Source organism: Papio anubis, chromosome 12 (assembly GCF_008728515.1).
Source record: "Papio anubis isolate 15944 chromosome 12, Panubis1.0, whole genome shotgun sequence".
NCBI lineage: Eukaryota > Metazoa > Chordata > Mammalia > Primates > Cercopithecidae > Papio > Papio anubis.
The window spans coordinates 22,077,847-22,097,012 of record NC_044987.1 but is presented as its reverse complement, the minus strand read 5'-3'; the positions used below and the strand labels follow the sequence as shown (position 1 = coordinate 22,097,012).

General features: G+C 44.7%; 1 long non-coding RNA gene across 2 annotated transcripts; it reads left to right on the top strand.

Moving 5' to 3' along the window:
• Positions 1 to 5,059: 5,059 nt before the first annotated feature.
• LOC103877903 lies at positions 5,060 to 18,067 on the top strand. 2 transcript variants are annotated; one of them, XR_002517210.2, is made up of 3 exons: positions 5,060 to 9,328; positions 9,524 to 9,578; positions 16,037 to 18,067. It is a non-coding gene; the product is annotated as an uncharacterized LOC103877903 (long non-coding RNA). The 2 variants fall into 2 exon arrangements; XR_002517209.2 differs by having other exon boundaries at positions 9,524 to 18,067.
• Positions 18,068 to 19,166: the final 1,099 nt, after the last annotated feature.

The following is a 19,166-nucleotide window of genomic DNA, read 5'->3' as shown; positions in this document are numbered from 1 at the left end:
TAATTATTTCTTTACCCCAGAAGACACCAGGTAAATCACTGGCTTTAAAAATTTAAATATTCTTATTTTTAGCTTGGCTAGAATGCTGTGTGAATTTTGGGAGGCTATGTCTTTTTGTTATTTTAAAAATATTTTATTAAAAAATCTTGGTAGCCTAGTGCCTTGTGCGTTACCTATAAACAGAAGATACTCCATCCATGTTTACTAAGTTAATGAATGGATGTGGCATTTGGTATCCGCTATTGAATAAGCTGGGGCTTGGGGATTCCTTGGCAGTTTTTTTTTTTTTTTTTTTCTTTCTGTCAGGGGAGGAAAGCAAGTCTGTCAAGTGCTACTCAGCGAGATATCCGGAGTGTCCAAACCTCTCTCCTTTGCGCTTCTTGCAGCTCCTGTACCTCTTTCCCTGGGGCGGCCAGTATGAATGCATGAGGCACGTGTGGGGACTCTGCTTCTGAGTTCGGATACTGGGGGCCCTCACCATTATCTCTGAATGTTCCAGATGAGAACCCTGAGATCCAGAGCTGCCGCCCCTCAAGGCCTCTAGGCAGAGAGGTGGAGTGGAGGCTAAGTCCATTACCCTTCAGCCACCCAGCACTGCTATGCCAATGCGTTTACCATTTCAGTGCCTCCTCACTGGTCTAAGTGACAGATGCTGACATTCACACATTGTCAGCCAGGGTGGGTGGCACCGTGCCATGGATGGCACCAAATTGGGTGTTGAGGAAGTACTGCTGTGTCCCTTGCCCCCGGCCCTCCCAGCTCATTGGCCCCAGTTGTGCATGTAGCAGGGCCTCAGTAAATAGGTATGGGAATGAGCAGAGTGATCTGCCTCAGGAATCTTAGAAAAACACGGAAACAACCTTACCAACAGTACTTGGTCTAACACATCATAGCCCTCTAAGTGGTTTCACTGTTATCTTGTTTCATGTACCTGCTGTCGTTTGAAATTGTTTCAGGGTATAACCATATAATTAAAATATCAATTAAGCCACGTTCTGAAATACATCAGGCTATGTGTGAGCATGAATTAGGAAAAATGACACTTCATCAATCTAGGACTCATTCCCCAGGTACAATCCACAACCCACCTCCCCTGCATCCTAGTTTTGCTCCAGGTATGTTACAGTCCTCATTAGACTACGTTTTGAGATGACGAGCCGATTATAGAGCTTTTTGAGTTCCTTTCCTCGACTTTTTCTCTTTTAGGAGGAAGAGATCTTCTATTCTTCTTTAAAGTTAGTCCGATGTCGACGATGTTGATGGATGATTCTCGATCCATTTAGATCTCTTATAGATATTGATGTTGTTAGAGTTTAGACTGACACTTTATATTAGATAGGGATGATTTTTCCTTTTCCTTTTCCATTTCTTTCTTTTCCTTTTTCCTTTTTCCTCTCCTTCCTTCCTCCCTTCCTTCCTTCCCTCCCTTCTTCCTTCCTTCCTTTCCTTCCTTTTTCTCTTCCTTCCTTCCTTCCTTTTCTTCCTTCTTTTCCTTCCTTCTTCCTTTTCCTTCCTTCCTTCCTTCCTTCCTTCCTTTTTCCTTCCTTCCTTCCTTCCTTTTCCTTCCTTCTTTTCTTTTCTTCTAAAAAGATGGAGATGTCTTATCGAGTTGTTTGTTATTTGAGTAGTGGTGCATCCAGAAGCACACTGCAACCTCCGCCTCCTGGGTTCCAGTGATTCTCCTTCCGCAGCCTGCCAAGTAGCTGGGATTACAGGCATCCACCACTATGCCCGGCTAATTTTTTATTTCCTTTAGTGGAGATGGGGTTTTTGCCCTGTTGTTGTGTGGCTAAGGTTAATCAAACTCCTGACTTTGGGGCGAGATCCACTTCCACCTTGGCCTCCCAAAGTGCTGGAATTACAGGCCTGAGCCACTATGCTCTGCCTGTAATGACTAATTTTGTTCTATCACATCAGACTGATCACCTTGAGGGTAGGGCTATTTTATTACCTCTAGTGCCTGGGACCCTGTAGGCATTGAATGCATATCTGTTAGATGAAAAAAGAGATGTTCCTGGGGCACTTGGTGGCCTGGTCAAGTCCTTGGCTGATTGGCATTTGTTAACCTTGCTGTTCCCCTCATCCCTCAGCCCAGTGCCCAACAGAGCAGGCTTCCTGGTGGTAAGGCCAGCACTGGGAGTATAGCCCTGTTTCTGCACAAAGCTGCTTGCCAGGTAAAGAATAAATCTCAAATGTTACAACCTGTGTGCTTTATTTTTTAATCATTAAAAAAGCCCCAAGACTATAAAACAGAAAACACCCACAAACCCCACAAAAATCCATTCTCTTGGCAAACAATATCCCTAGCAAGGATTATGGAACATTTGGCTTCTCTGAATGCACCTGGCAGTGTATTCTATATTGCATTCTCCAAAAAAACAATTACCTCTGCAGACAGTAGATAAGACACGTGAGTGTGTGTGTGTGTGGGAGTGTGTGTGTGTGCGTGCGCGCGCGCATGTGTAAGTGCACACACATGCACTGAGGACATGGTGTGGTTGAAAGGGTATGGATTTCAAAAGGCAGGCAGACCGAGGTTCAAGTCCAGCTGGACTGTCACCAACAGTATGACCTAGGGCATCTGTAAAATGGGACTAACAAGACCTATATTGGGAGGTTGTGTGAGGATCCAAAGGGAGCCACAGCACCACCAGAGTTCCTGACACTCAAATGCTCTCCCCAAAGGGCAGAGTGAAGGCTGAGGATGCCCTTCAGTTTCTGGAAAGTTTTGTCTCCCGGAGCCTTATATGCATGATCCTTGTCCTATTTTTTGTGGAATTTGACAGTACTGCCTGTTGTTCTTTATTTTTTTCTCTTTTCTCTCTGTTCCCCCCCACCCCGCTTTTTTTTTTTTTTTTTGAGATGGAGTCTCACTCTTTTGACCAGGCTGGAATGCAGTGGCACGATCTCGGCTCACTGCAACCTCCACCTCCCAGGTTCAAGCGATTCTTGTGCCTTAGCCTCCCGAGTAGCTGGGATTATAGGTGTGCACCACCATGCCTGGCTAATTTTTGTATTTTTTAGTAGAGATGGGGTTTCATCATGTCGGCCAGGCTGGCCCACCTTGGCCTCCCAAAGTTCTGGGATTACAGGGCTGAATCATCGTGCCTGGCCATTGTTTTTTGTTGTTATTGCTCCTAATGAGACTGGAACCACCTCAAGGGTGGGGCCATGTCCAGTACTTCTTTCTGTCTTGCAGAGGAGAAGTTCACCAGATGGATTGGCCAGATGGGTCCTGGATCCATTGGGAAGATGCCTGGGAAAATCTGAATTTTCTTGGGGGACTTCTTTGCTTCTAGTTCTCCACCACCAGGCTGGGAGAGGGTCCTGACACCAAAAGTTCATTTCAGAATCTGCCTTTCAGCCCTTCCTCCTGGTCAAAGGTGTGAGTATGGCTGGCATGATGGGATGGAAAGAACACGGGCTTCTCAATCCCCAATCTAGCACTAGTAAGCTGTGGGAGTTGCAATCCTCTCAGACCTCCATTTCCTATTCATAAAAGTGGGAACAGTGGGACTGCTTCTAGGCCTCAGTGACAGGGCACGGCACCATCTAGCACATTAAAGTGCTCAGTTTTTCTTGCTAATGCCGTAAGGAGATTTAAAATATAAATGCATTCCTGGACTCCAGTGTTGCCCCCTTTAATAGAAACTATTGGAGGTTGGGTTCTGAGAATGTGAATTTTTGAGGCACTCCCAGTGAGACTCTGAGAAGCAGCTATGTTTGAGAATGACAGCTTTTCCATTCTTCAATTCCAGATGCTATTCATAATGAGATGCACTACCAATAACACCTTCTCAGGAAAAAAATGTGTCAATTACCCATTAAATTTATACATTTCAACCTCAGGCACATTAAAAATTGCACCCCTGGACTGTGCATTGTCTCAGCTGTGGTCACAGGACTGAAGGAAAAATCCATGTGGTGTGAGGCAATAACTATGACTGTGATTAGACGGCAGCCTCGATGATCACCTGGTATACACCATGCTGGGAGGCCACTGAGACTGCTGTGCATCATCTCCCAGGCCTGGGATGCGGAGTGTCGGAGGATCAGTCCCGTGTCTCTCTTCTCCAGCATCTCTCAGCTGGATGCACAGGGCTGGCTGTCTTTGTGATTCAGACTTTCAGGAGTCAAGCCAAATTGAGTCAGAGCATGCTCCTCAGTGTCTGCCCCACCACTGAGAGGGGTCAGCCTTCAGCTGGGATCTGGCAGACCAGTCTGCACTGCGGGGCTTTCTCGTTGCTGTTGGAGCTTCTTTGCTCCTCGCAGAGTTGGGAAGGGTGGGAGGGCCTCTGTCAGAGTTCTCTGGCCCTTTCTCCATGTTGGCTCAGTCCCTGGGGCTGTGCTTGTGCCTTGATTTCCCTCCTTGGTTCATTGTATTTGTCAGGATTCAGGCAGGAAAACACAAACCAGGCGTGGTGTATCCGACAGAGGAATTTAACACTGGCTATAGAATGTGTAGATGTTGGAAGGCTGGGATGGCAAGAGGGAGACCGAGAGGTGGCCCAGGGCTTATGACCTGTAGGAAGCTGCTGCCCCAGCTGGGGAAGCAAAAATAAGGAGGGTTATCATTAGGATCTGGGATGCAGAGGAGGAGCAGTGCTGTGGAGGAGGGACTGCTGCAGCTAGAGCTGAGATGATGGAAATGGCACAGCTGCTTGAGAGACACCACCTGGAGAAGAAGGAACGAGAGAAAGAGTGAGAGGAATAGAAGATCAGCACTACTCTCCCAGCATCTCTTATTGAGAGAGCTTGTGAAGAAGTCAGCTGGCAAAGGAGCCAAGTGTGACCGAGCCGTGTGCAGAGAGTGTGCTGGGCCTGGGAGGCAATAGACAAACAATAGGTACATTCAGGCAGTCAGCACATATTTACTAAGTACCTTTTCTTTTGAGATGGAGTCTCACCCTGTTGCCAGGCTGGAGTGCAGTGGTGCAATCTCAGCTCACTGCAACCTCCACTCCTCAGGTTCAAGTGATTCTCCTGCCTCAACTTCCTGAGCAGTTGGGACTACAGGCACACGCCACCATGCCCAGCTAATTTTTGTATTTTTACTGGAGACGGCATTTCACCATGTTGGTCAGGATGGTCTTGATCGCTTGACATTGTGATCTGCCTGCCTCGGCCTTCCAAAGTGTTGGGATTACGGGCGTGAATCACTGTACCCGGCCTACTAAGTACCTTTTAAATGCCAGACACTGTTGTGATGCTGGGGAGTGAGCAGGGAACAAAACAGAAAATTCCCTGCCATCTAGGAGCCAGCATCTTAGTTGGGGAGACAGTCAGCAAACATATAAAAAAAGTAAAATATGTAATCTCTTAAACGGCAGTAAGAGCTACAGAGAAAAATGAACGCAGGAAGTGGGCAGCGAGTGGTGGGAGTGGGTGGGTGGGCAGGAAAGGTCTCACTAAGAACAGTTTAAGCAAAGACCTGGATGAAGCCAGGCAATGAGACCCGAGGTGTTCGGGGAAGAGCATAGCAGGCAGAGATACAGCAAGGGCAAAGGCCTTGAGGCCTGCCTTGGACAAGGAAAAATAAAGAGGCCCGAGCAGAGTGTGCAAGGGGAGAAGCAGTAGGAGATGAGGGCAGGGGGATACAGCTGAGCAGTTTGGGCTCCAGAAATAAAAAAAAAAAGGGGGACTCCTTAGGATAGGTGGGCTACCTAAAAAATCTTTATGTAGGTTTTTGTTAGGCCCTGGGCTCCCTCTGACTGATGACCTGGGTGACTTGTACTGACATCCCCTTCCTCCTCTTGTAGGACCATAGAGCGGTCAGAGGGTGGGGCTGGAGGACAGACCCTGCAGGGCCATCATGATGGCTTCAGCTTTGATGCTAAGTGAAATGGAAAACCTTCTGCCCTGCTGAGTGCCCGCTATCTCCTCCCCACACCCCAAGTCAGGAGTGGAGCTCTCTGCCTTGACCCCCAGCTCAGTTACTGGGATTCTCCTTCCCCTGATCCCAGCAGACACAGATTCTCAACTAGGCTACAGGCTTCCCCAAAACAAAACCCCTGCCTATTTACATATCACTGCATGTCTGACTGGGGCTTGGCACCCAGTAGGGGCTTAGTAAATACCCGGTGAATGAATGAGCAGTTAAGCAGATCCTCAGATCTCACATTGGTCACCAGCTTTGTGACTCAGCTGCTCAATCAAAGTCTATGTCAGTTGGGTGCACAAAATCAGTCCATTAGTTAGTTGGAATCAGCCAAATAATAAAGCAGTTGCTTGACTGAATTTCTAAACTGGCCACATGAAACCTGTGTGGTTACAGTCTCAGTCTCTATGAGAACTTTGGGGCTGCAGCGTTACTGCACAGGTGTGTCCACCCCACTGCTTTCTGGTAATGATGGAGGTTTTTCCCCCCATTTATTAGTGATGAAGGGTTTGTTGGAAATAATTGTATTTTTAGCAGCACAGTTAATGAACTAGCTAAGCATCAATAGATGAAATCATAAAACCATTAAACACCAAGAGCAATAATGGGAAACTGCGTCTGGTGGTAATGAAATTAAGTGTCTTTATGAGGTCACTTTATTACTTTTCTCCTCGGCTCTCTTGCCCTCCCAAGTACGTGGTGACTGCTGCTCCTAATTGCTGTTTCACTAAAATGCACAATGCTCTCCATTTGGCGTTTTAAGTTCAGTGTATTTCTAGGGCCTTCAGGATCATTAAACCCTCCACCAAGAGAGTGCAATAGAAGTTGCAGTTATGAGAGTTTCTGGAAGTGGCCCAGTAGTACAGAAGAATGAGGATAGCAGAAAGGGTTGAGAAGGAGTTAAGAAAGACCTGCTGGACTTTACTGAGCCCACACTGTTGAGTCACGTGGTCAAGGTTGAGCCTATGCAACTTTGGCACAGCCTCCAAAGCCAGGGCAAAGTCACTCACAGAGGGACTGGGTGGCTATGGTTATACCTGTGCTTGAACCATGCTTTTCAGCTTGGGAGCAAGCTCATGTGCCTGATTTCCTTTGACCCTGTGACAATCCCATATGATACGTTTTTATTCTCACTTTTCAGATGAGGAAACTGAGGCTCATAGAATCACCCAGGTCCCGCTGCTGTGTAGAGGGCAAAGCTGGTGTGCTTTCCCCATGCCAGAGGCCTTAAGGGTCTGGAGCCAACTCACTTGCTAGTGATTTAAACCTTGTGCAACCAAACTCATGGCACCATACTTAATGCAATAATTCAAGAAATATTCATTGAGTATCTACTGTAGGCTAGGGATACAATGAGCAAAACAGAATCCTTCTCTATCCTCAGGGAACTTAGGTGTAGCTGGGGAGAGTTCCACCAGCAACAACGTGCGGTGAGTTCGGTGAATCAGAGAGAAAGCACCATGTTACGGAAGCTGCTGGCAGGAGGCTCCGATCATATCTATGGGACAGAGAAGCCTTCCTGGAGGAAGCAAGGTTTGAGCTGAAACCTGAAGGATAGAAGATAAATAGATGAAGGAGGGGGAAGAGCGCACAGGCCAGGAGGAAGCCTGCACAAAGGCGTGGCTGACATGTAAGAGAGATTGGTGGCTGAGGAACTGGATTGATTTAGGAGGCATCATCAATCGATAAGGCTAAGGAACTGATTCAGTTGTGGGGCTCATGGAGAGACAGGAGTTGGGAATCTGCACTCCCCACCCCAACCCCAGTTCCTGGCATGGTCACCTGTAGGATGGCAGTGCATTTACTGAGACAGGGGGTGCTGTGGAGGAGCCTAACGGTGGAAGTGAGGTTGGGAGAAGATAATGAATGATTATCTTATCTATGGTGATGAAAATGAGCCCTAAAAGGCAGTTCAGCTGACCCAACTTTGTTATGATCTCAGGGTCGAGAACTGAATTAAAACCCCAATGTAGACATGGTGTTAATTATTTCACTGAGGCCACTGATTAAGGCTGTAAACACTGAGTTTGTTTCTACCCTACTGAGAAATCGAAAGGACAGAGTGAAGCTTCAACATGATCGTCACCAACTGGAACAATCAGGCTAAACATGATGAAATGTAACAGGGATAAATTTAAATTACACTCCTTAGGTTCGCAAAATCAGTTGTTTCTGTAAAGGATGAAAAACCTGACTTAACAGCAGCTCATGTCAACAGAACCTAATAGAGTCAGTTGGCTATGAATTCCACACAAGCTGACGTGGTGCTGTGGCTGCCCCTTTGTAAGGAACATGGCTGTGCTGCAGCCAAGCAAGGATAGGCCAAGGTAAACATCCTGCGTGACAGTCAATTTGTAGTGCAGGAGCATAGCTCCACTTGTTGTATAATCACAGCCATGTAGCCATAATATGGGAAGGCTCATAACTTGGCTTGGAGCCACTATCGTCTGTAAAAGGTGTAATTGCCCTGCTGACACTGTACAGGCATGCTCGTGCCCAGAGAAAGACAGAGAAAGCCAGAGCTGTGGAGCCAGGACACAGCTTGGCTCGCTTGTGCCCATAGGGCAAGAGTTAAGCTGTTTACCCTGAAGGGACTGCTGGTTGTGTAGCTGTATGTGGGAGCCGCTGGAGCATGCAGCCGAGACACAGACAGACAGTGTAAGAGAGCTGCTGAATAAAGTTACATTTCACCCACTTATGGCTCCCTAAGTGTTCCTCCTATCCATCTGCCATTCATCCACCAACTCCCTTCAGACCTCAGCATGGGCTGGAACCTGACCTTAAACTTAACAACCTTCTTCCACTTCTAATGCCCCTTTGATGTATGAGATGTTGGAGAGGAACCCATGAAACTTCCTCTGATAAGGATAGAGAAGAACCTGTAAGAAAAGTGCAGCAGCCAAGGAGAGAGGCCAGCTCAAAGAGATGTCTGTAGGGAAGTCAGGGCTGGCTTATAGGCTCGAGTGTTGGGGAGCTGCATGCCGTGTGATTGGAGGGTGTCTCTAACAAAATACCTGAAAAAAAACAAACAGAGGCAAGGGGCATAATTCTTAGCTAACCAGGGGGCCTCAGAGAGAGGGATTTGTTAGGGCTAGGAGAAGAAGGAAGGATGCACCAAGGAAATGATAAAGGATGAAGCATTGCAGAAAAGCCAGTTGCTGTATTAATTCATGTCAGTCATGTGTTTGAGCTCTGATTTTGTGTATAGCCCTGTGCTGTGGGAAATGCTATGAAACAACAGCCACAGAATCAACAGCGCTGACTGGTACGGCTCAGATGACCAGTGCTATTCAGAGGATGGTGAGGGGTCACCAGGGAAGAAGCCATGGAGGAGCTGAAGCTTGAGCAGGCCCTTGATGGAAGGGGCTGGGGAAGATGTCACTGCAGGGCGTGAGCTGGGCAAGGTGAAGAAATCAGTTGACTGGAGTCTTCAGAAATGGGGTGGAATAGGTAAGGGAAAGCCCAGATCTGGGCGTGGTTTGTGGGCCAGGGAGGAGCTGAGATGGGTAGAAGGTGTGGAGGTGAGCTCTTCCCTGGGGAATACAGAGTTCATGGAAGGGTCTCCTGACTCCTGGCTGGTGAAGCTGAATTGAATGATAACCCTGAACCTATAACTTTCCTTTTGATTGTTTTCTCTCATCATAGTGTGTGCCCTGTGTTGTTGACGACCCTTGTGTTGTGCTGATAATTCATCACAGAGGTGAGTGCCCAGAGAACAGTGAGGAGGGAAGCCCAGAGGCAAGGTTTTGCGGGGAGAAACCCCAGTGCGTTCTTATGAGAAACCAAATGAATGAGATAGGGATGAGCAGGTGATATCTAAATTGTATACAGTCCCCTTCTTCCTTCTTTTCTTCCTTTCTTTCTTCCCTGGTATGGTTTGAATGCATCCCCCAGAGTCATATGTTAGGTACTCCCCAAGGCAAGTGTTGTGAGGTGGGACCTAATGGGAGGTGTTTAGGTCATGAGGGCTCTACCCTCATGAATGGATTAATGCTGCCATATAAGGGGTTTCTGGGAGTGGGCTCTCTGTCTTGTCCTGCCTTCCATCATGTGAGGACACAACGTGCAAGGCACCATCGTGGAAGAACAGAATATCTTCATCAGACATCAAACCTGCTGATGCCTTGACCTCAGACTTCCCAGCCTTCAGAACTGTGAGCCAATAGATTTCTGTTTACAAATTACTTAGCCTGTGGTATTCTGTTATAGCAGCACAAAAAGAAGTCCCCCCCGACATTCCTCACTCCCTCCAACCTTTATTGAGCAATTGCTGCATAACTGTATTGTGCTAAGGGATGGAGATACAAAGATGACTAGAACACAGTTCCTGCTCCCTAAGAGTTCTCAGTCGAGACACACAAGTAAGTAACACAGCTCTTTGATCTTAAAATGTACTGTCAATATAATAACAGGTTTTCAGAAGAAAAAAAGTCAGAAACACTACCACAGTCAATGTCCACATTAGCAAAATATTCTGGTTTCAGAAACACTCAAGTGTGAAAAAACAGGTTTTAAAATTGAGCAGTATGAACAGAGTAATCATTTTCACAATAGGAGTGGGCCCATTGACCTATCAGGACATGAAAATGTGGGGAAAAATGTGTCTTGGAATTGATAGTTACAGCGGTGTGATCATTGTCACAACGGGTGGGAACAAAACACCACTGGAACCCACTGGAGGAAGCCCTTAATGCCGTGTGGGAACACCAGACAAGGCTCCTGGCAGGAGATAGTGTTGGAAGGCTGCCTTCTAGGCTAATAGTGATGGTCAAGGGGAGGGTAAAGAGTCCAGAGGAGGTAGGGTTCCAGGCAGAGGGAGCAGCTTTTGCAGAGGAAGGAGACAGAGGCGGGTGTGATTGAGAGCAGCTCTTTGTTGTCTTTGTTCGTGATTGTTATCAGCAGTGGAGCAGAGGGGGGCTTCAGTCTGAAGGGGCCTGGACCAGTCTCATCACAAAGACAACAGGGAAGGAGACATGAACACTGCAGGGCAATTGAATGAAACATCTTGGCTGAACTTTCCCGTCTCTTGAAAAGTTTTTATGTATTCTTATGTTTACATAAGTCATAAACCAATTGCCTAATGCAAAAATGGTGTGTTCTTGAATAGTAAGAATAGGCAACAGATTTTAATCAATAGACTCAGAATTTTTCATTAAATCTGCTTGCTTATTTCCTTAAACCTTTTCTCCAGGGCAAATGCGCCCTTTAGAAGTGATTGATTGTGTTGCTCCCATTGGTATCCACACTCCTTAGGCTCTTTCTCTCTCTCTCTTTTCCTCTCTCTGCCTCTCTCTCTCATCTTCCCAGTTGTTGTCAAGCAGCTGCCCTCAGCTGAAACATCAGGCAGGCATCAAGGAGTATGTTTTTTGTTCAGATGCGTGCACATGTAAAGCTGTTTCTGAATTGCATCTTTGCAAAATAACCTTTGGGGATCGACATGATGAGGATGCCATTAGCAGGAATTTCATCTGCGTGGATCCCAGGAAGGGGAGAAAGCTACCATAGTGTGGAAAGAAAGCCTAATAGATAAACAGTCTGGAATGTCCTTCCCAGGAAGGCCTGTTGAAAGAGATGAACAGTACTGGATTAATTAATTTTCCTGGGCGGTGCCACTTTGTGTTTCTGGGGCAATACATGGTCTCTTGGGGCCAAGAAGCACCCCACTGGTTCTGGTCTTTTCTGCATTTATGCAATAAATATCTCAACTCACCATGTGTCCAGGGGAGAGAATCTCCTGGCTGCTCCCTCTGCAGACCCTCCCTGAGTCCCGGGAGGGCCCCGAGTCATCAGAGCACAGAGAATCAGGGTGGGTCCAGGTTCTGATGGAAACTGCACGGGGTGGGAATCACGTCAGCCTCCTCCTGCTGCTACTGCCACTGGAGCCCCTTCACAGCATGTTTCCTCTTCTGTGAAATCAGCTTGTTTACTATGGTTGACCCTTGAATGACATGGGTTTGAACTGCACAGGTCCACTTTTACACAGATTTTGTTCAACAAACATATTGGGATTTTTTTAGGGGAGGGAAATGTACAACAATTTGAAACAACTCACAGATGAGCCATGTGGCCTAGAAATGTCAAAAAAATTAAGAAAAGCTATGTCACGAATGCATAAAATATGTGTAGATACTAGTCTCTTTTATCACTTACTTCCATAAAATACCCCTAGACAGCAAGACCTCCTTTTCCTCCTCCTCTTCAGGCTATTCAGCGTGAAGACTTGAGGATGGAGACCTTTATGATGATCCACTTCCACTTAATGAATAGTAAATGTGTTTTCTTCTCCTCATGATTTTCTGAACATTTTCTTTTTTCTAGCTTACTTTATTGTAAGAATACAGTATATGATACATATGCCATACAAAATATGTGTTGTTTATATTATCAGTAAGGCATCCAACCAATTGTAGGCTATCAGTTAAGTTTTAAGGGAGTTAAGTTTTGAGGGAGTCAAAAGTTATATGTGGATTTTCAACTGCGTGGAGGCAAGGGGTTGGCACTCCTGGCCCTTGTGTTGGTCCAGGGTCAACTGCAGTTGATCTCTAAGACTTTGTTTCAGTTCTGTGGCAGTGAAGATACCCATTGCTGAATGTTTAGGCCATGTGCCAGGCACTTTGCTAAGAGCTTTACATATATGATCTCATTTAATCTTCATGGCAACTGTGTGAGGTTCATGCTTTTATTATCCCATTTTACAGATGAGGAACTGAGGCTTAGAGATGTTACGAACTTAGCCCTGGGAAATACAACTGGGAAGTGGCAGAACTGGAATGAGTTCGTGTGTCTGATTCTGTCGCCCACAGCTTTAATGCATTATCTTAGTGTGCTTGGGCTGCTATAATAAAACACCACAGGCTGGGTTTCTTAAACAACAGACATTTCTCACCGTTCTGGAGGTTGGGAGGTCCAAGATCAAGGTCCCAGCAGAATCTGATGAGGCCTCTCCTCCTGGTTTGTAGATGGGTGCCTTCTTGCTCTATCTTTGCATAAGGGGGAGTGAAGGTAGGGGAGCCAGTGGGAGAGAGAGAGAGAGTCTTTTACTCTTCTCATAAGGATACTAATCTCATGATGGGAGTTCCACCCTCAGGACTTCATCTGAACCTTTTGTTTTCTAGAGGCTGCACCTCTTAATGCCAACACAAAAGGGGGTTAGGACTTCAACATAAGAATTGTGGGAGGACACAGACATTTAATTCATCATATGCATTATGCAATATTGCTTCCTTCCACGATACAGAAAAAGTATGGGTGGGGAACACTGGGTCACCGTTAGAAGCACGGTAGGAGGCATACACCTCCCTCCCTTGAGAGGGAGTAGTCAAGGGCAGGCTGCTGTGTCTGTGAGCAGGACACAGGGAGCTGTGAAGAGGGCTTCTGTGCACTGCTTATGAAGCCAGATACACCTTGGGGACAAGCTACTCCCCAGGTGTATCTAGGATTGTTTGTGAAGATCCATCTGTTCATTTCACAGATATGTTTTGAACACCTACATTGTATTAGGGTCTGCGAATTCAATGGTGAAACAAAAAGATCGCATTGAATCCTTGGCAGGGCTTGATGGAGGGCTGCGAGAGTATTACTGAGGGACCAGCCTGGGGCTGGCAGAGAATGTGGTCGTTAAAGTTGTGTTTAAGGAAGTGATTTCTGAACTGACCTCTATAGGATCTGAATGATTTAACCAGACACAGGAGGGAAAGGCAGGAGGAAGGCCAGTGTGGCTGGAGCTGGAGGAGGGTATGGAGGGCCCGGTTCTCTAGGGTTTTGTCGGTAACTTAAGTAGTTTGCTATTGCACTTAGAACAAAGGTTTTCATCAGGATTTGAATCAGGAAAGCAATGTGAACAGATCTGCACTAACACAAAGTCCCTCTGGCTGCTGTGTGGAAGAGGCTGTAGTGGGAGTTGGTGGGCTGATGCCTTAGACCAAACAAGAGCTGGCAGTAGCTGGGCTAGAGTTGGCAGAGGAAGGATCAGTGGGATATTTAGGAGGTAAAATCAGCAAGACATGGGGGGATGGATTGAATTAAGGGTTGCAGGAGACATAATCTACATAAACTGAGATGGGCAAGCACATTTGATACCCTGGTTTAGGAACCTGTGCTTTAGCAGTAATGCCCCTTCTTAATGCTTCCCAAGCTGTCTAGCTATATCAGTCCGGATGACTTCACCTGCATGGTAAGAAATCCCCCAACTCAATGGTTATAAATAATCAGAAATCATCTCACATAGCAGGAAGTCCATGGGTGGTAGCACTTGCTCCAGTGGTAGAATCAGCTCTGTGATGTCACCAAGGACTCAGGCTCCCTCTCTCTCTTTAGTCTGCTGATTCCCACTGGGGCCAGCTTCCCTGGTGGTGGCAAGGTGACCTTGGCATTTCCAGGCATCAGACACCCAGTCACAACCACATTCTTCTCAGGCTCATCTGGCTACACAGAGTCAAGCTGTGTGCTCTGCCAGGAAAATGGGATGACTGTGAAGGCATAGGCTGATTAGAATTTCGCCATGGATTGCAAATGGGGTCATCTTCTCTGAAAAGTGGACAAATGAACTAACCCAGGGTCCTGTTAGGGGAACTAGACATGGGGGCTCATTGGATTTGTCATGGTGCCCTGGACCAACACGTCTCAGATTTTGAATTTCTTAGATCAATAAACACAACACAAAGAGTGGGTGGGGGAACTGACATAGGATTGCTGACTTTTCACTTTCTCCTAGTAAATATTTAAAAAAATACCATCTGCTGTCTCTATCATTTCATTAGAAGAACATCTTAAAAGCAAAGAAGAAAGAATCCTTGTGTTTCATAAGTTTAGCATTATAAACATTTACTCTTTTTCATTTCTTTTATCTGAAATTTGGGAACCAGTCTCTTGGGACCACTCTGAGCTATATATGGCAGAAGTTCTTAACTTGAGTCTGTAGATTGCCACCCTACTGCTAAGGGGTCTGTGGAATAGGAGCCAGAGGCTCCATGAACTTGGGTAGAGAAAAATTATAGCTTTTATTTTTTTATTTTTATTTATTTATTTTTTTTACTATCTTCTATGTGAAATGTAGCATTTCCTTCAATTACAAATGTGGCAACAAACCAGTCATATTAGCTCTAACTGTGATTTTGTCATTAATAGAATCGCAAATGTTTTCGTATCACATTACAGTTGTTGTAGATATCTGGAAATGTCATTAACACCCACGACTATTTTGAAATCACAGTAGCTCTCAGACTGGCTGCTAGACAGCATGTGAGCTCAGAATTCCCCACAGACTCTCCTGCTCTACATCTGGCCACTTGTGGCAACTTGGTACCTCAACAGGGCAGTCATCAAGCAGCAGATCTGAGTGTTTTCCTGTAGGTGACCCAGATTTTCCAGCATCCCTTAACTGAATTGTTTGTGGATGAATTTGCAGAAGGAGTTGAATCGTTTTAATGGTTTGTGAAGTTTTGCAATCTGAACTGTTCTAACTTGAATTTTTAACTCTCCGTAGGCAGTGCCACCTTGGGTGGCACAGCTGAGTTGGGATAAGTCTGATTGCTGAGTGAACTGTCGGAGTGTGATATTTAAAGCAACTTCTTGTGATTGCTGACAGATTGCACGGTGATGCAGGTCGTGCACGGTGCGATAAGCTCTGGGAGAAGCAGAAGTCCTCTCTATTTTTTTTCTGGATTTACTCTGTATTTGTGCAATGTCTGTGATATGAAGTGCAGTCTTACATGCACACTATGTTACTCACATGTTGTTCTTGCACTATTATTTTGTGAAAATATCACATACCTAAAAAAAAACCTTTGTGAGAAACACTGACAATATCAGAAATGAGAATCATTACTTCTAAAAAGTCATAGGAAATCACAGGCAGCACTAGCTAAATTCCAGGTAGGATAGGACTCGTGATCAACTGTGGTAATCCCACATCTGTGCAGGGGTTAAAAGATACTAACAGTACTGAAACCTTGGGTAATCATAAAACCTGTCTTATTTTACTCACTGGTCATAAAATTTAACAAATATTTGACACTTAATTAATATACAAATGATTGCCTCCTATGTAGGTCTATCAAACAAATTACTTAGGAATCATAAAGAAAATATGATGCTTCAAAGAATGTTAGTGGCATAAAACATTTTATTTTAGCTTTATTTATTATTTATTTTTTACAGACCCAATTTATCTTCAGGCTGGGAAAAGAAAAGGAAGGCCTGATGAAAACTGTGTATTTGGCTTTGTTTACATTAATGAAGTGACTGGACAGAAAAAGTCACAATGACTTTTTTCTTTTGTGAAAAAAATTATTGGGAATGGAATTTTGAAGTCAGGAAGACTGAAAGAGGACCCACCATTGTCTATCTGGAAGATGTATCCAAAATGCCCAGTTTTGTGTGCATGTGTATGAAGGAAGTTCAGTTAGAAAAAGCTTGCAGCTTAGGCAATACAGCAAGACCTTGATTCTAAAATTTTTTTAAAAAATTAGCTGGGTGTGATGGTGTGGCACCTGTGGTCCCAGCTACTCAGGAGGCTGAGGTAGGAGGATCCCTTGAGACTGGGAGGTCAAGGCTGCAGGGCGAAATAATAGCGTCACTGTACTCTACCTCAACTCTACCTCGGGGGGGAAAAAAAGGAAAAGGAAAAGAAAAAGGAAAAAAAAGTTCAGATACTTCAAAATGTGGATTTGGCATAAAAACCTTTTCTTGAAGCGTTCTTGAAATTTCTTACCAGATGCCAAACAGAAAAAGCCTCACATTACTGGAGAAACTTTATCTAAAGCCACATACAGTGGGAATATGGAGTAGATTTGTGAATAGAAACAGAGGTAAAAACTGGAGGTGATTATTTAGTCAGATGAGGTGCTTCTATGAAGAATAATAGGCATGTCTTGAAGCAAGTTATGGAGGAAGTGGTCGCCTCGCCATTACTCCCACAAGTCACTCTGTGAAACTACAGGTATCTTTCCAGGTAACCACCTGCGTGTTTTGTGCATGATGCGCCTGCTGACTTCAACAAAGAAAGATTTTGTTTTGTGAGTGTCTTCGGAAACTACAAAGGCTGCTGATGTTTTGCAGATGGTATAAAGGTTTTTGTTCTGTTTTGCTTGTGTCAAACAAAAGTGACTCGACAGAAAAGGTTCATTTCCTAGCACAGACAGTGCTGTCGCAATGCGTGGCTGTGCATCTGACTTCGCCACTTGAGTAAAACGGAGTAGCTACGTTGTTCTCACTCACCGCATTTCACACAAACATATTCTGGCTCTTCAGTAAGTCCCAAGAGAAGTTTTGTCAACAGCCATAAAAGTCATCAACTTTTATCTAGTCTCTGAATCACAGCATTTTTGCAGGTTTTGTCAAGAAATGATGGCAAAAAATGAAGTGCTTCTCTACCACAGAGAAGCTCACTATCTTTCAAGGGGAAAGATTCACTGTTTTCTAAAAGAAAAAGAAAATCCACTCCTGGAACACGTAGCAAAAAAAAAAAAAAAAATGTTTTCTGTGGGTTGGCTGACCCAACGGATATTTTTAACCACCTGAATGAGATGAATCTTCCAGTTTGAGGCCCTGACACCACCATTATGAATGATCCTGAAATCTTTACCAGTTTTTTTGGCTCAGTTGCCAATATGAAAGGAGAGTTGAGGCTGACATCTTTGCCAACTTTTGCGATGCTGGAGGAAGTGCTTTACCTCAATGAAGTTGACATACAAAATACTGTCAGTTTATTTGAAAAGAGAAATCTACAAACACCTAGAAACACTGTAGAACTCCTTTAAAAATTATTTCTATCTTGATGGTGTCAAAGTTGGACCATAGAATCACATTCTTTTTCTTGTTGATACAAACTGTCTCAAAGGTGTTCACCTAGCCAAAGATGGCAAACATCGATCTTGGGACGGAAAACAGCTACAACTAGAGTTTAGCTAAAAAGTCTTGGAGAGTTTTGGTGCTCCTTGACAGAAACCTCTGTCTACTTTGCAAAGGAGCCATAAAAGCTTTAATTCCATTTTCAACAATATACATTTGAGGATTGGATTTTTAATCGTTACTATAAAAAAATCAAAATCAATTGGCTGTCCAGCATGACAAGTGTATTATCTCATCAAAGACATCCCGCTGTCTCATGTTGTTATTCAAGCTAGGCAAAAACAGCCTTTATATGGGTATGTCTTTTAAAAAATAAAATTTTACTTTAATTTGTCTGTATTTCAAATGCAATGTCTGATTTTTTAAAAATGTGGTTCAAAGAAGCAAATCTATTACTATGTAATATATATTTTAAACATACTGTTTTGGTAATAGTACTTCAGTATACATACTTGGTTTTCCTTGTAATCCTATGCCTTTATTTTATTCATCAAAAAACATTATTTTAAGAAAGGTCTGTAGGCTTCCTCAGATTGCCCAAGGAATCCACTATATAAAGACAGTAAAGAACTGATGGCTCCACACAGTTGCTCAGGCCTGTAATCCCAGCACTTTGGGAGGCCGAGGTGGGTGGATCACTTGAGGTCAGGAGTTTCAGACTAGCCTGGCCAACATGGCGAAACCCCGCCTCTACTAAAAATACAAAAATTAGCCAGTCGTGGTGGCATGTTCCTGTAGTCCCAGCTACTTAGGAGGCTGAGGCATGAAAATTGTGTGAACCCAGGAGGTGGAGGCTGCAGTGAGCCGAAATCGCGCCACTGCACCCCAGTGTGGGCAACAGAGTGAGACTCTGTCTCCAAAAAAACAAACAAACAAACAAACAAACAAACAAAAAAAAACAAAAAAACTCCTGATATAAGAGGACATGATCACCTGCCACGCTCTCAAGTTGCTTAACGTGCAAAAAGGCAGGTGTGTTGTGTATGATATGGTGCTTGAAGAAAGAGCAGCTTCCTTGACAAAAGGCCAGGCCAGCCATTTGGCTCCTGTGCTGCCAGGAAAATCCACTGGAGGTGGCAGTCTTTAATGTTCAACCTCATCATTCCCAAGACAATGGAAGAAGGGGCAGATACCAACCCAACATAGGAAGGCACCTCTTCTGTTTTCTTACTATAGTAGCTGATTCCAGAAAACTGGCCGCTTTCAATCAAGCCCCCGTTGCTGAAGTGAAATCTATTACTGATTTCTTCCTGTATTCAGGGAGTGATATAGGGCTACAGAGAAGGGAAACACAAGGTCTCTTCCCTTGAGGAGTAAACAATTTAGTGTTGGAGACAAAATTAATACATAAAACAATTAAGGGGAATTAAATGCAAGGCTAGAGGGTGTTTTAAGAAAATTCTGCCTGTTGACTTTTTCAACACAGTATCTTCAGGGT